This window comes from Loxodonta africana, chromosome 8 (assembly GCF_030014295.1).
Source record: "Loxodonta africana isolate mLoxAfr1 chromosome 8, mLoxAfr1.hap2, whole genome shotgun sequence".
Taxonomy (NCBI): Eukaryota; Metazoa; Chordata; class Mammalia; order Proboscidea; family Elephantidae; genus Loxodonta; species Loxodonta africana.
This window is the reverse complement of record NC_087349.1, coordinates 66,247,906-66,264,719: the sequence shown is the minus strand read 5'-3', so window position 1 is coordinate 66,264,719 and position 16,814 is coordinate 66,247,906.

Sequence of the window (16,814 nt, the reverse complement as noted above, 5' to 3'; positions counted from 1 at the left end):
CAAACTCACCAGCCATTCCACAGGAGAAAAGACCCCGGCCATCTCATTCCAGGACATGCAGTCTTCACTGCCTCTACTTATTCATAGCAAGTGAGCAAGGGCCTTGTTTAAAAATCTACATTTCCTTTGTGAGGCCATTGCAAAGGTAATTTTCAGTGTGATAGAGATGTCATAAAGTACAGTGACTTAGAACACAGGCCCTGGGATCATGTGTTTGAATTATGACTCTTCTAGGGACAGGCTATTTAACCTTTCTAAACTGCATTTAAACCAGAGGTAATAGCACTTTCCTCGGGGGGCTTTTCTGAGGATTAAGTGAAATAATCCATGTAAAGCACTTAAAATGTTTGGGATACACAAAATAATAATAATAACAGTAATGATAATAAACATTTACTGAGCATTTGTTATATACTTACAAAGCACTCAATAAATTTTAGTTAAAATAGTTCAGTGTGTGCAACAGCAGCTCAATGTCCACCATGTTTGGATTTTTTTTTTTTTTTTTTATCTTTTCTAACAATGGGCATGCACTACCACCACTGATTTCAACGGCTTTGTGGAATAATCTTCACCAAACTAGTGGTTAATCTGAAAAGAGGGCTCTTTATGTGAAAGGTCTATATGCTACTAAGATGCCCTGAAGCAGAGATTTGAAGCAGGCTAGCCAGTTAAACCTTCCTCAGACTCATCCCCTGTTGATTAGGAGTTAATATTACTAAGTGACCAGTGAGGAGACGTCTCAAGACTGCCTTGAGTACCTATTTCCAAACAGAGAAGTAGACATCAGCACTGGATGTCATCGTAACTCTCAGATATGCTGGGACTTCTATGGCAAGCCAGGATGGAGAAAGACATCAGTCAGGACTAAAAGAGACAAACTAGCCCTACCGAGTACCTAAACATCTCTTGTTCAGTACTTCAAGTTAGAATGTGCACAGACATGATGAGGGCCTCAGATCTGATTCCAACTGCCAGATGGGTCTCAGATCAGTCTTGGAGTAGGAGCATCATGGCAGTAGTCATTTGGCAGCAGTAATACGTAAAGCTCGACTGATAGGAACATCCTGGTTATTTGGGATTCCATAATAACAGGGAGTCTGTTCTTTGACACCATCTAGTTGAAAGTGGATTCACCTGTGACAGGGGGACTAGGGCCTAGACTTTGAGGTAAAGATGATAAGAGTTAGAGAGGTTGTCAAGGATCCCAGCTATGTGCAATCCAGGCCTGACAGGGAGCTGGAAAAAGTGAAAGCCAGGAGCCAAGATGAAAACCTAACCTCCAGTCTAGAATCATGTGTTGGGGATATGACAGAAGGCTGCAGCAAAGTAGACAAATAGCAATCAAGGGCTTCAGGAGTATCATTATGGAAACTGAAACAGTACAGGGAAGCAGAGGTAACTTGGGATAGTAGTGGTGAATACTTCAGATTTCTTCATAAACTAGAGCTGAGATACCTAAACTGAGATCTACTGATGGGCTTCACAGGGCACCGTGAAATATGTGCAAAATATTGTATATGTACATATATGCACAGTTTGGGGGAGGGAGATGTCCATTGCTTTCATCTGATTCTCAAAGTAGTTTATGATCCAAAATAGGCTTAGCACTACTGACCTGATTAAAGTCAATATAGACTTTGTATTTTAGTAGTTAACACTAGTGAGGTAGAGATATATCCCATATTTAAAACCCAAAACCCAAACCAGTTATTGCCAACTTATGGCGACCCGTGTGTGTCCGACAGAGTACAACTGTGCTCCATAGGGTTTTCAATGGCGCATTTTTCAGGCCTTTCTTCTGAGGTGTTTTTGAGTGGACTCGAACCGGCAGTGTTTTGGTTAGCAGCTGAATGCGTTACCCATTTGCACCACCCGGGGACCTCATACTCCATATTTACCTACCTTTTAACCACAAGAAAAACACAAGTAATGAATAATGAAATCGCAGCGCATCTACATGCTGCTGATCTTCATATCCAAAGAGCACCTACCTGGCAGTAAGAGCCACCTATTTTTGGTGACACCACCAAAGAGACCAAGACCTGACCAGCAGGCCAAGTGTTCGCTTTTCCCATACTGGGCATCCCTAAAAATCACCCACTGGTGTGTGACTGTAGCCTCTCTTTAGCCCAGTATTGTTTATCTCATTGATACTGAAATTTGTTCACCAAAATGGTTCCTAAACTCCTGTTTGCAAAGGGGTGCCAGTCTGACAAGGTTTTCACTGGTCCATGTTGAAATGACAACAGGAAAATGTAGTGAGCTTTCTTTTGAAAAACTAAATTTATTCAATTTAAATAACTATTCTTTATTCTGATAAGGACAAAAGATTATGTTCTTACTATTTGTTTAAGGAGCCCTGGCAGCGCAGTGGTTAAGTGCTTAACTGCTAACCGAAAGGTCAGTGGTTCAAACCCACCATCTGTGCCAGGATAAAGATTTGGCAGTCTGCTTCCATAAAGATTTACAGCCTTGGAAATCCTGTGGTGCAGTTCTACTTTTTCCTGAAGGGTTGCTATGAGTTGTAATCGACTCCATGGCAATGGGTTTCTGGTTTTGGTTTTACAATTTGTTTAGTGCTAAACAAAATCCTTTCTTGTATGTGTTGCGTGATAGTTAATGGTGGTTTGTTCTTTTGTTTTTATTCTACTTAACCTATGCTGGTTCCCAATTAAAAAAAAAAAATCTAGCCCATGAAATCCAAAACTGTGGGAATTGCTTCCTGATCTACTCAGTAGTAATGGACCTAGCCTACAAGTGAATGTTGCAATCAGATTGGTTTTTTTTTTTTTTTTTCCAACTCAATGCCTTGTGACTACCCATTTGCCTGATTTTCCAGGGTAAGGTTAGAACTAAACAGACACACTATTGGCTCAAGAAAAAAATCCCACCTTGTAGATTGTGTCCTGCCTAACTGTCCTGATATAAAGACGTTTAAAAAAAAAAAAAAAAAACCCAAACTCATTGCCAACAAGTGGATTTGGTGGGTAGGGGTTAAGAGCCCTAAGGCTGCTAACCAAAAGGTCAGCAGTTTGAATCCAGCAGGTGCTCCTTGGGAACCCTATCAGGCAGTTCTACTCTGACCTCGACGGTCGCTTTGAGTCCGAATAAACTCGGTGGCAATGGGTGGGGTAAAGACATTAAAAAAAGACATTAGGATCCATTAAATATACAGGTACTTTCCAATTAAAAAAAAAAAAAAACTCCTTTACATAACTATGGACTCCAGAAATTATGAAGACAAAACTTTTTTTCTTAGGAAAAATGTGTTTACATTAATGTACTTTTGAGAATAAATATGATTACTCATTGACGTTCATACCAGTGTACTACTGTATTTTGTTTTTTTAAAAAATCTATGTTTTCATTCTTTACAATTGAATAATGTGTTGAGTATAGTTAAGACTAGTTTATTAAATAGTGTTCATATAAAATTATATTATAGGGAAACCATTAACATAAATATTTTGTACCAAAAGGTTATGACGGAACAGAAACTATTATTAAACTTCTTCACAAAAGGTGATTCTATACAACAAATACTTTGCATGACCATTATCCATGTAACCCTGGGCAGGTCATGTAACCTCTCTCTTCTCCTTAACTTTAAATGAGAGCAGAACCTACCTGAAAGGGTTCTTGTAAGGATTAAATATGGTAATAAATATTAAAGGAGCCCAGGTGGCACAAACAGTTAAGTGCTCAGTGGTTCAAACCCACCCAGCCAGAAAGATTACATTGATGAAAACCGTATGGGGCAGTCACATGGGGTCGCTCAACTTGATGGCACCCAACAACAAGTACGTGTTATATATTTTAGTACAATGATGACACATGACACTCATTCAATAAATTTTACTTAATATTGTTCTATTATTATTATTGCCACACTTTCACTGAAGTACTGATTGTAGAATACTTCAGCAGCAGCAAAAGAGCTGCTGAACAACCTTAAACCATTTTGTCTGTCATTAAGATGCATGTACTCCCTCCCCTCCCCTTGCTTTCTCCTTCCCCCTCTCCTACTCTCCTCTTGTCCTCCCTCTCCCTCTTCTCTCTCTTCCCCTCCTCTCCCCTCTCCTCACTTTCTCTCTGTCGTTCTCCTCGCCAGTACTCTTTCTCACAAATTCTAGCAGCATTGGCCTACCTGATCTCCAATTCTGTCTCCTTCAACTCAGTGAGGTCACTGGACCACCATATGAAAATCGTTGTTTCAGACATTTTGTCCAGTTTTCTAGCTACTTAAGATGGAAGGGTAAATCCAGTCCTTGTTACTCCAACTTGGCCAGAAGTAGAAGTCCTTGGCTAGTATTATTTATTTCTTTGAGTGCCAGATTTAGGGGAAAAGAGCACTCGGCTACGAGGCAGATAACAAGAATTAACAAATGTGATATATCACAGACTGTGAAAGTTTATGTGTGTGTTTATAGGATGTTATTAGCATACACACACCAATCTAGGTCTACAATGTTTTGCTTTTCTTTTTGTTTTTCATTTTCTTGTGACATTTGGCTTTTGAATTATTGGCACTAGGCCAATCTTTATGTAAAAGCCACAAATTAGGAAGCTTTCATATAATTTTAAATCCTATTTAAGGTATAATTAAGGCTTTTGTGATTGACTCGGTAAATTAAAAGTTTTCTTGAGGAAAATGTGATTTTCTTTTATTTTTGTTTCACTCTGAATATTGACACCATGGAATCCTCTGAATATGGAAAATTAGACTGCTCTTATATAAATACATTACAGCAGTAATTTAATATACATGTGGAGCTGACATATAGGGATCCTCCCCATCCAAGATTTCATTTTTATTATGCAGCCCCATGCTAATATTAAGCATTATCACATTGTTCAATATTTGGCACATGGTCAAGAACTCAGCTGCTTACCAAAAAGTTGGCAATTTGAATGTACCAGCCACTACTTGGAAACCCTGTGGTGCAGTTCTACTCTGTCCTATAGGGTTTGCTATGAGCCAGAATTGACTAGACATCAGCAGGTTTTTTTTTTTTTTTTTTACGGGGCTTGTGTGTGTGTATTTGTGTAAGGACACAGATGAGAACACACGCACATGACAGGGAGTGAACTGAACTAAATTTCTTAAGTAAATATTTTTTACTTGTTAATGTGGTATTTAATCTGCAGACTGAGGATTATAAATCCATCACAGGAAATTGAGGAATTCAGATTTAACAAAAATTAACAAAACTCTAGGAATTTCATCACTCTATCTTGAGGCCTATAAAATGTACGACAATGAGTGAGATGGCTCAACAAAATTTTCACTACAAAGAAGTTGTTCAAATGAGAAACACTTCCCAGACCGACAAATTGCATCCAAAACCAAACCCAACCCAGAGCCGTGGAGTCGATTCTGACTCATCGCGACCCTATAGGACAGAGTAGAAGTGCCCCATAGAGTTTCCAAGGAGCAGCTGGTGGATTCGAACTGCCGACCCTGTGGTTAGCAGCCGTAGCACTTAAACACTACGTCACCAGGGTTTCCATAGCATGCATAAACATAGCTAATAAAAATTACTCTTAAATCTTACATTTTCCCTTTGAAACATTTATTGTTCCTAGGAAAACAGTAATTTATTATTATTATTATTCCTAAGTCTGTCTTCTATCAAACTAGAAAACTCAATAAATCAATAATAACTGTTTAGAACAAACCTGTTTATAATTACACCCTCCAATCCAGGTAATTGTTTACATATTTTATACAGAAATAAATGGGGGAAAACATGTTCAGTTTGATTTGGGAGGTATAAAGATTTAGATTGTTTTTCAGCATTTGTGAGGATTGGCTGTATCTTCTTTTATATTACATTTGAGAAATGAATTTATTTCACACAGAAAAACTAGTAGAGCAGGTGACACTGTGCCACTCTAGAGGAAAACAAGTATGGCTTGTTACAACCCGTCAGGGATTTTATCACGATTTGGTTTCCACTAAATACAATACTATATAGAAAATTTAAAATGATGTTTGATTTTAGTTCAATCAATCTTTGTGTATCTTTCTGACGTTCCTGCGACATTTCCAAGCAGGAAGTGGCTGAACGCCCAAACGAGAGTGATCCCAGATTAAGGAACAGCACAGACATCTTGAAGTTTCTTCATTTGTAGAATGAAATGACAGCAACCAGAGAAGCCTGGGGCTGTTTTCCTAGATGTCTACTTTGGGTGCCAGCCATCTGTATTCATTTAGATGGTGCATGTGTGTGTGTGTATGTGTGTGTGTGTGTGTGTGTGATGTGGTGTGTTAGGTGGAGGGGGGCATGGGACAGATCTCAGGTTGCAGGTCTGAGTGTGGGCTCTGATACTGAAAGTAACCTTCTGCCCGGTGCTCGAAAACAAGACCCCTCATCTGCTGGACCCTCCAGAGAAGTAATTTCACCAATACCAGCTGCGAGGGGCATGTTTTGTGTTTTCTTTATTCAAAGTGAAAGATGTTAAACAGAAATTTTCAGAAGCACTTTTGTTTGGAAAAAGGAAAAGGAAGACCACGGAAACTGGAAAACATCCATGAAATTAGCCCCAAATCACTGGCAATACTGATCATTTCCTGACAAGCTGTCTATCAGCCCAGCCACAACAATAGTTTATTCAGGGGCCATCAGGGGTTAACAGTGATATAGCATCGTTAATGAAATATGAGTGAAACTGTGGATTTTTTAGTTTAATTTTAGTAGCTGTAATCATGAATAGAACAGCACTTTACTATTAAAAAAAAAAAAACACCGTTGCCGTGAAGTCAATTCTGACTCATAGCAACCCTATAGGACAGAGTAGAACTGCCCCATAGAGTTTCCAAGGAGCTCATGGTGGATTCGAACTGCTGACCTTTTCGTTGGCAGCTATAGCTCTTAACCACCAGGGTATCCGCACTTGACAATTAGCAGTCCTCAGAACAGTTGTTAATCTGTCTTCCTTACAGATTGCTTTGGCAGGAATTAGAAGACTATCAGTCTAAAATAAAAGCCCTGAGTGCCTACCTGACTCATCTAAGGACAGTGAAAGGAAGAGAATAGAAAGTAGGGATGCCCTTGGCCATGTGAGTTCCAAATTTTGGTACTTATTTGTGAAAAACCCATCTAAATACAATGTCTATAAATAGGAGATGGAAATGAGCTAATTTGACTGTATGATTTTATTTATTAATTATTCATAACCAAAAAATCCTGACTGCCTTTAATTGATGTACTTATCTGTAAAATTTTCTCAATATTCCCATGGCCTGAAATATCATTGCAAGATTCTTGAAATCTTATATTCTTTCTTCCTCCTCCCCCCTCATCTCTCTCTCTCTCTCCATCTCTGTATCTCTCTTTCAGTTTCTCTAGTTCTTTTTCATCTGAGAGCTTCTTTGACATCTTCTGAAACCTGCCTTGGCCCATGTTGCAATTCCAACACCCATGTCCTACTGCAAGAGGAGAGCTTGGATGTCCTCTGGATGTCACATCTGCTTACATCCCCGACTTAGTTTGAAGTTTTCTATTTATGAAATTATTATAAGGTGTAAAACTGTGCCTCCCAAACCCTCCTCGAGGGGAAACATTTCTGTTTATTAACTCGTCTTAAAAAGCGCATCTTGAAAATACCTCCCAAACTGAGTAACAGTAAGAACATTTTGCATTACCTAGACTGGTGTGTTTCTAGAGTTTGGACATCATCTGGACCTTTAGGAGAAGAGAGGGAATGGTTTTTGAGTATTTCACATACTTTGGATATTATTTAAAGTGAGGAACAGACTCACCTGGGTAGTTATTTTTCTATAAAATTCTCTGATCCAAGTTTGCATACCGCAATGCAAAAGATGAATAAGAAACTATTTAAATCGCTGCATTCTTGCTATTCTGGGACTTGACAACTTTCCTGAGAGATTTCTTGCTGGGTGTAAAGTATTTAATTCCTGAGAGCTCTGATAAAATTCTGTCTCCAAGTTTTGCAAATTGTGCACTCCTATGACTTTCCTTTATTTCTTAAACTGGCAAGCACTTATCTACCAGAATCACAGAATCTCACAGAACCAAGATTCTATACTTGAGAAACTTGTGTTTGGGAGAGGCAAAAACTAATAAACATAGGAAATTATTGGAGACATGTATACTTGGAAATGCAGTAGGAAATGATTTTGCAAGGGTATTTGTTGTTGTTGCTCTTAGTTGCTGACAAGTCAGCTCTGACTTATGGTAACCCCGTGTACAACAGAATAAAATATGGCCTGGTCCCGTGTCATCTTCACAATTGTTGGTATGCTCAAGTTCATTGTTGTGGCCACTGTATGTTTGGAGTGCCTTCTAACCTAGGGGGCTCAGCTTCTAGCACTATATTGAACAATATTCTGTTATGATCCATTGGGTTTTTATCTGATTTTTCTTCAAATATATTACTGCCAAGTGCTTTATCTTCAAGTTCAGAAATTCTGCCTTCCACTTGCTCAAATCTGCTTCTGACTTTCTATTGAGCTGTCTATTTCTGTAATTTAATTGTTAATCTTCTGGATTTCTGATTGCTGTCTGTCTATGGATTTTTCCACCTTATTAAATTTTTCATTATGTTCCTGAATAATCTTTTTGGTTTCTTCAATTGCTTTATCTATGTGTTCCTTAGCTTGTTCTGCGTATTGCCTCATTTCCTTCCTGATGTCTTGAACGGTCCTGTATATTAATCTTTTGTATTCTGCCTCTGGTAATTCCAGGAAGGCACTTTCATCTAGAAGATCCCTAGATTCTTTGTTCTGAGAGCTTGTTGAGACGATCACGGTCTGTTTCTTTATGTGACTTGATATTGACTGTTGTCTCCAAGCCATCTATAAGTTATTGTATTAGATAATGTTTGCTTACTGTCTTGTAGCTTCTTGCTTTGTTTTGTTTTGATATGCCCAGATGGGTTGCTTGAGTAAGTTACCTTGGTGATTTTCTCCTTCGAAGCTCTAACATCCTGTCCCCAGCTGGCTAGAGCTGTTATCAGGTATGTCAGTCTAGGATTCCATTCACTTTTCTTGTATGAATTCAGCTCAGGTGTCCAGGTAGCTGATCATCAAGTGTGTGGTACAGGCTCTGTCCTACAGTCTTAGAAGGGCAGGGGTGATTGGTGTAGGTACCAGTATCTGGTTGCAGCAGGGGGTCACACTCTGAACAAGGCAAGGGGCTGAGAATCGTCCCCCATGTGTCTCTGAGGAAAGCGTGTCCCTGTTCCCTAGAGTGTACAGGTGGTTGGTTCTGTAGACAGACCATGGGCACCCAGTGTTTTTGGTTGTAAGGACCGGGAGGTACCAGTTATCCTTGGACCCCTGTTGTGGGTGGCTGGGTGACCTGAGCGGAGCTACCAGTCTTTAGGCCCCTGATGTGGGGAGGTGAGGACCTTGTTTAATAGGCAAAGCAATGTCAAACACCAAACACCCACCTCTCTGCCACACAGCTGAAACAGTTGGAGTCTGCCAATAAGGGCCTACTCTCCTGAAATAGGCCCACACAGGTCCATGCAGAGGGGAAAGGTACCCAAAGTCCACGGACCATTTATGCCTGGACAAGAGCTGCTTCTGTCCTGAGCTTCCCCAGTTAGTAAAAAAAAATAGAGCTGGCAAATTATCTATTCCCCCAGTTGCAAATTTATTCCTTCTCCAAGCCCAGGAGGATGCTCTAGGTGCTCAGCAGGGCCTATCTCAGGCCCAGGAAAGTCAGGAGAAAAGTCCCCAGCTTGGGGTGGGGGGGAGGGCACAGTAAAATATACGCAAGTACTTAGCTTTTGCCGAAAGCACTCGCTATTCTCTGTTTCCAGAGGTGTCAGTAGGCTGTGTGGCTGGCTGCTTCTCCCTGAGGAAACTGTGACCGAACGCTTGTACCTGCCCACTGCCACAGCTTGGGGAATGGTGCCTGAGGGCTTCCCACAATTCAGGTCCTGTAACTCCTCTCCACTTCTTAACCGTCTCTTCCTTCCCCTGCCCTTCAGTTCATTTTCTAAGCTTGCCTTTGATGTTCAGGGCTCCTAGCTTGTCATAAATATACTCGTTTCATTTGTTTTTTCGGGTCTTTGTTGTTAAGAGGGCTTGCCGGAAGCATCTGTCTATTCTGCCATCTTGGCTCCGCCTCCCCACTGGGTTTTTGTTGGCTAACTTTTGGAAGTAGATTGTCAGAACTTTTTTCCTAGTCTGTCTTAGTCTGGAAGTTCCGCTGAAACCTGTCCACCATGGGGGACCCAGCTGGTGTTTGAAACACTGGTGTCACAGCTACCTGCATCACAGCAACATTCAAGCCACCATAGTACACAAGTGGTAGGCAAGGGTATTAGGTGGGTAGAAAGCAATGGCATGGATGTAGGAAACAGTTTGGTTTGCAAGACTTAGAATGAAGCAGAAAAGAACATAAGGAAGAACTGTAAAATGATTCTGTATAGATAAGATGGAATTAGGTAATTCAGTAACTTTCATTATTGTTGCTAGCTGTGGTCAAGTCTGTCCCCAACTCATGGCAACCCCATGCATAATGGAAAGAAATGCTTCCTGGTCCTGTGACATTCCCATGATCCATTGCCAATCAGACCGTGTGATCCATAGGGTATTTCATTGACTGATTTTTTTCAGAAATAGATCACCAGGGCTTTCTTCCCAGTCTGTTTCAGTCTGGAAGCTCTTCTGAAACCAGTTCAGCATCACAGCAACATGCAAGCCTCCACTGATACACAGCTGGTGGCTGCACATGAGGTACTTTGGCCAGAGATCGAACTTGGGCCTCCCATATGAAAGGCAAGAATTCTACCACTGAAGCACCACTGCTCTTTAGTAACTTTAAAGTCCAACAAATCAGCCAGAACTTAATGTCACTTAGGTTCTTAGAACTTAGATTCTTGAGTAGGGAGTGACATGATGAAATTGGGGCTTTAGCCAAATCACTCTGAAATGATCCACGAGAGTTGATAGGGGCCTGATCTGGAAGTAAGTAGCTGCATCAGGCAGCTGTTAGAGTGATCCACTGTAATCAGACCTCGGCTAAGTTCATAGCAGAGTTAATGAGACACTTTGAAGAAATGAACAATAGTATATGGCAACAGACTAAATATGGGAGGAGATCAATGGCAAAGAGTTCAAGGAAACATCAAGATTTCAAGACTTCCTGCATCCCACTTTGGAGAGTGGCGTCTGGGGTCTTAAATGCTAGCAAGTGGCCATCTAAGATGCATCAATTGGTCTCAACCCACCTGGACCAAATGAGAATGAAGAACACCAAGGACACAAGGTGATTATGAGCCCAAGAGACAGAAAGGGCCACATAAACCAGAGACTACATCAGCCTGAGACCAGAAGAACTAGATGGTGCCTGGCTACAATCGATGACTGCCCTGACAGGGAACACAACAGAGAACCCCTGAAGGAGCAGGAAAGCAGTGGGATGCAGACCCCAAATTCTCGTAAAAGACCAGAATTAATGGTCTGACTAAGTCTAAAAGGACTCTGGTGTCATGGCCCCCAGACCTTCTCTTTGCCCAAGACAGGAACCATTCCCAAAGCCAACTCTTCAGACAGGGATTGGACTGGACAATGGGATAGAAAAAGATGCTGGCGAAGAATGAGCTTCTTGGATCAAGTAGACACTTGAGACTATGCTGGCATCTCCTATCTGGAGGGGAGATGAGAGGCAGAGGGGTTCAGAAGCTGGTGGGGTGGACAGGAAAAGAGAGAGTGGAGGGAAGGAGTGTGCTGTCTCATTAGGGGGAGAGCAATTAGGAATATATAAAAAAATTTTTTTTTTATATTCTAGCAAGGTGTATATAAATTTTTGTATGAGAGACTGACTTGATTTGTAAACTTTCACTTAAAGCACAATAAAAAAATTTTTTAAAAAAGGATTTTGAGCCTGGGAAACTGGAAGAATGGCGATATGACTCAGAGAAATGATACAGTTGGGAACATTGACAGGAAATACATATCTTTTAATTGTAAAAAGTATTTGATGGTGGTGTAGTGGTTAAGTGCTATGGCTACTAACCAAAAGGTCGGTGGTTCGAATCTACCAGGCGCTCCTTGGAAACTCTATGGGGCAGTTATACTCTGTTCTATGGGGTCGCTATGAGTCAGAATTGACTTGACGGCAACAGGTTTGGTTTTTGGTTTTGGTTCAGTTAATCCTATGTAAAAAATCACTGTAAAGTTTTAACTTTTTCCCTCAACAGATTAGACTTTATATATATTAATGTGCATTGTTCATACCAAACAGATAATAATTTCCAAGAGGAGAGAGCGTGGTTATTAGGAAGCAAAGAAATGCCAATCTTGTGCAGGAAGGGCACCCCCTTCCTTATGCAAAGGCTGGAAATACATCAAATGCATCGGTACCCTTGAGGCTGCCTTTGATGGGAGCTGCACCCCGTTGCAACTGCCACTCTCCCAAATCCCAGAATTATTTGTCACATACACTTGACTGTGTTTGATTTTTCCATTAAAGAGTCTGAATAACTCATATTAAGATGTGAAAACTAAAGTAGAACTTCCGAGTTCTCAAAGAGTGGAGAGTCTGCTCAGAAATGGGCGGGCAATTTCAGTGTCTCTCAGTAGAGTTCATTAGCAGAGAAGATGATTCCAGAGAGAAGAAAGACAATGTCATGTTGAAGAGCTGTCACTACCACCGGTTAAAAAAGAAAATTGGAAATTATTGTAACTATTGAGTGTGTGATTATAAGGATTTAAAAAAACATTGCAAATGTTACAAAAGCACTTAGATATTTCCATAACTTCTAAACATTGCCATATGCATGGTTTCTGTAAGGAGTTTTCCATCATAAAGGTGTCAAAATGAGATTCAAAAATACACTAATGGAAAATACTTCCCAAACTCTAAATAAGTGACCAAATGTCTCATCTTTTTTTAAAAGACCTGCATAATGCAGACGCAGCAAGGCAAAGCGGGATTCATGAATTCAGAGATGTTATTAATTATCTTGCATCTACATGTCAAAGGAGCCCTGGTGGTACAAAGGCTAAGTGTCTGGCTAACAGAAGGATTGGCAGTTCAAACCCACCTGACAGCTCCTCAGAAGAAAGACCTGGCAATCTGTTCATGTAAGGTTTAAAAACCCAAAAACTAAACCCACTGCCGTCAAGTCAATTCCGACTCATAGTGACCCTATAGGACAGAGTAAAACTGCCCCATAGAGTTTCCAAGGAGCGCCTGGCAGATTCGAACTGCCGACCTATCAGTTAGCAGCCATAGCACTTAACCACTATACCACCAGGGTGTAAAGATTACAGCCTAGAAAACCCTATTGGACTCTGTCACGTGGGGTTGTTATGAGTCAGAATTAACTCCACAACATCCAATATCCCCACATCAACGTATTTAAAAACTCCAAAGAACCTCAGAGATCACTTGTGGTATAGCTGAGACCAGAATCTGGGTCTCCCAATTGAGTTCAGTACATGCCCCAGGGGTACAGGTCAAATAGCATCTCCATACAATCCCAGTATTACAGACTGAATTATGACACATCCCCCACCAAAATATGTGGTGGAATCCTAACCCCATACCTGTGCATGTGATCCCATTTGGGAATAGGGCTTGCTTTGTTGTGTTAATGAGGTTGTATTGTGTAGAGTGTGTCTCAAACCTAATCATTTTTGAAATTTAAAAAGAATAGATTAGAAACACACACAAACCAGGGAAAGAAAGATGCTATGTAGAAATAGTCAAGGAACCAAGGAATGTAGGGGCTAGGGAAGCTTAGACAAGCATTTTCCCCCAGAGAAGGCAGAGAGAGAGTCTTCCCTAGAATTGGTGCCCTGAGTTCAGACATTTAACCTCCTAAACTGTGAGAAAATAAATTTGTTTTTTTAAGCCACTCACTTGTGGTATTTCTGTTACAGCAGCACTAAGAAACTAAGACACCCACTATGCTGATACCTTATATCAGCATATCAGAGCCAACATAGAGCCATTTGAATAACTCCAAATGTAGTCCTCAGATGCCACCTCCTCCAAGCAGAGCTGGATTACCCAATAAGCAAGGTACACACAGGCCCAGTTGTGCCTTCCCACTAATCTGAAGCACACGATTTCACCTGTCCCCAACCACGTCAGAGATGTAGTGAAATTACTCACCACAGATTAGCAAGTAAATAAAATTAAGCCCGTGTGTACCTTGCTCAATGCAAGCTGGTGCATACCGTGTTTATTGACTAATCCACCTCTACCTACAAGACAACCTTAGTCATTCTCTGATTTCCAGCTGCACTTAAAGTTCACATCACACATTCCAACATGTCACCACGTTCTGCTTTAGCTTATTGCCTAGGTGTTAGCCCGACCCCTACCTCCAACCCCAGAAATCACTGCCTCTCCAACCTATGTACAGACAATAGGTATCTTGTCTACTTTGCCTCCTCAGCATTTTAAAGAGACACCCCTGTGGTTTGTAATTCGTCTAAAACAATCATTTACACAGCACAAAATTCAAAACCCTAGGGAGGCAGCTCAGTAATTTAGCATTTCTGTTTCATGTGAAAATATTATTTCTAATGGGAAATAATGAAAAGTTCTGAAACATTATTGCTTGTCATTAAAAGCTTTCAGAAGTGTATAGTATGGGATCTTTATAGGTATTTCCCTGTAAAGTGCCCCGAGGAACAGCATATGGGTCTTTCTACAAGGAAATACCTTCAATATCTTCCACAGCTTCGGGGAAAAGTCTTTAACTTGGAGCTGAATTAGTCATACAAATAAACATTTTAAACCTCTTGGAATCTGAAGTTATGTTTAAGAAGCTTTTCAGATAAATTAAGAGTACGTTTTATCTGTTGTGTTGTGATGACTGTGAATGAGAACACATGGCTCGTGTAGTCAAGTTTTTTTTTCTTTTTTTTCTCCATACTCTTGCCATACCCTTCACAGAAGCTGAGTAACACATAATTCTTGCCATCAAAGATCTTACAAACGAGTGAGGGCCCCATCTCCAAAGACTGATTTAATTGCTCTGGGGTAGACCTGGGCCTCAGTAGTTTTCTAAAAGCTCCTCAAGTGATTCTAATGTGTGACAGTATTTGATAACTATCACTCTAGTTTGGTTGCATTCAAAGTCTCCAGACCAGCAACCTCAGCATCAACTGGAAATGTATTAGAAATGCAAATCCAAGAGGCTGGGGCCAAGAGGGCAGAATAGTCAGATGCTTCCCATGGTCCCTCTTACAACGAAGACCCGATAAAACAAGTGAATCAATTATATATGACAATCTAGGAGCTCTGAACATCAAAGACAAAGTTGAGGAGTCAGAATGAGTGGCAAGGGGAGGAGATACAGTTTAGATGCAGTGAGGAAGTACGAGACCTGATTTGACCAGCACCCTTCAGACTTGATCCTTCGGGGCACACAGACTGAGGCAAGCAGTAGCGCTTGGGACGTGTTTTCCTCACTGAGAGAAATGGAGCAGCGGAGAGTCTGCACAAGCCTCCAGAGCCTGGGAGAAGTGGCACTGGATCTGCGTAAGTTAAGTGCAAGAGTCTAAACTACTGGGCAGGATCAAAATAACCCTTCCGTCTCTGGGAAGTGCCTCTCTTCCCCTTACCTGCCCTCTCCCCACTCTGCTCCAGTCCAATCTATCAGTGTTCAGCAGTTGCCACACCCTGTAGGCCGGAAGTGGGATGCTTCACACCCAAGCCAGTCTTATAGCATTGGGGAGGGAACAAATAAACAAACTAACAAACAGGAAAAAAGAACTGTCAGCAATCCTAAGCCAGGAATTCAGGGAAGTCACTGCCCCTTTGCCTAGAAACAGACATAAGGGGTCCATGGACTTTGAATGCCTTTCACTCCTGGCTAGACCTATGTAGGCCTATTCAACAGCATAGACCTTATTAGCATAGTACAACAGGGTATATTCCTGAAGCCTATTTTTAACTGCAACAGCTTAAGGGGAGTGGCAAGTTTGTGACATTTGACACTGTCCTGCCCATTAAACAGGATCTTCACCCACCCATATCAGGGGCCTGAAGACTGGTGTCTCCACTCACTCCACCTAGCCACTCATGACAGGGGTCTGAGAATAAATGATGCCTCCCAGTCTTTATAGCCAGCAGCATTGGGTGCCCAAAGTCTAGCTACAAAACCCACCCACCTGTGCGCTTTAGGGAACAGGGACATGTCTTCCACCTAAGCACTCAGGGGCAGCCATCAGCCCCCTACCTTGCTCAGCACATAACCCTCTACTGCAGCCAGATAACTGTGCCTGCTCCAATCAGCCCACATAGCCCTGCCCATCTAGGACTGTAGGTGAGGGCCTGCACCACATGCTCAATGACCAACAACCTGCACACCTAGGCTGAATCCACACAAGAAAAGTAAACAGACTCCTAAACTCATATACCTAGTAGCAGCTCTAACCACCTGCTGACAGGTTGTGAGAGCTTCAAAGATGCCAATAATCAAAGTAGTTCACATGCCCAGCCTATTTGGGCATAACAAAACAAAACAAAACAAGAAACTAGGACACAGTAAGCAACCAAAACCAAAACAAACCCACTGCCATTGAGTCGATTTTGACTCATAGCAACCCTATAGGACAGAGTAAAACTGCCCCATAGAGTTTCCAAGGAACACCTGGCAGATTCAAACTGCTGACCTCTTGGTTAGCAGTCATAGCACTTAACCACTACACCACCAGGGTTTCCAATAGTAAGCAAACATACAATAAATATAATAACTTATTGATGGCTGGGAGACAATAGTTAATATTAAATCATACAAAGAGGCAGACCATGATGGCTTCAGCAAGTGACCAAAACAAAAAACCAGGAAAGCTCCTGGAGGAAGAGAAC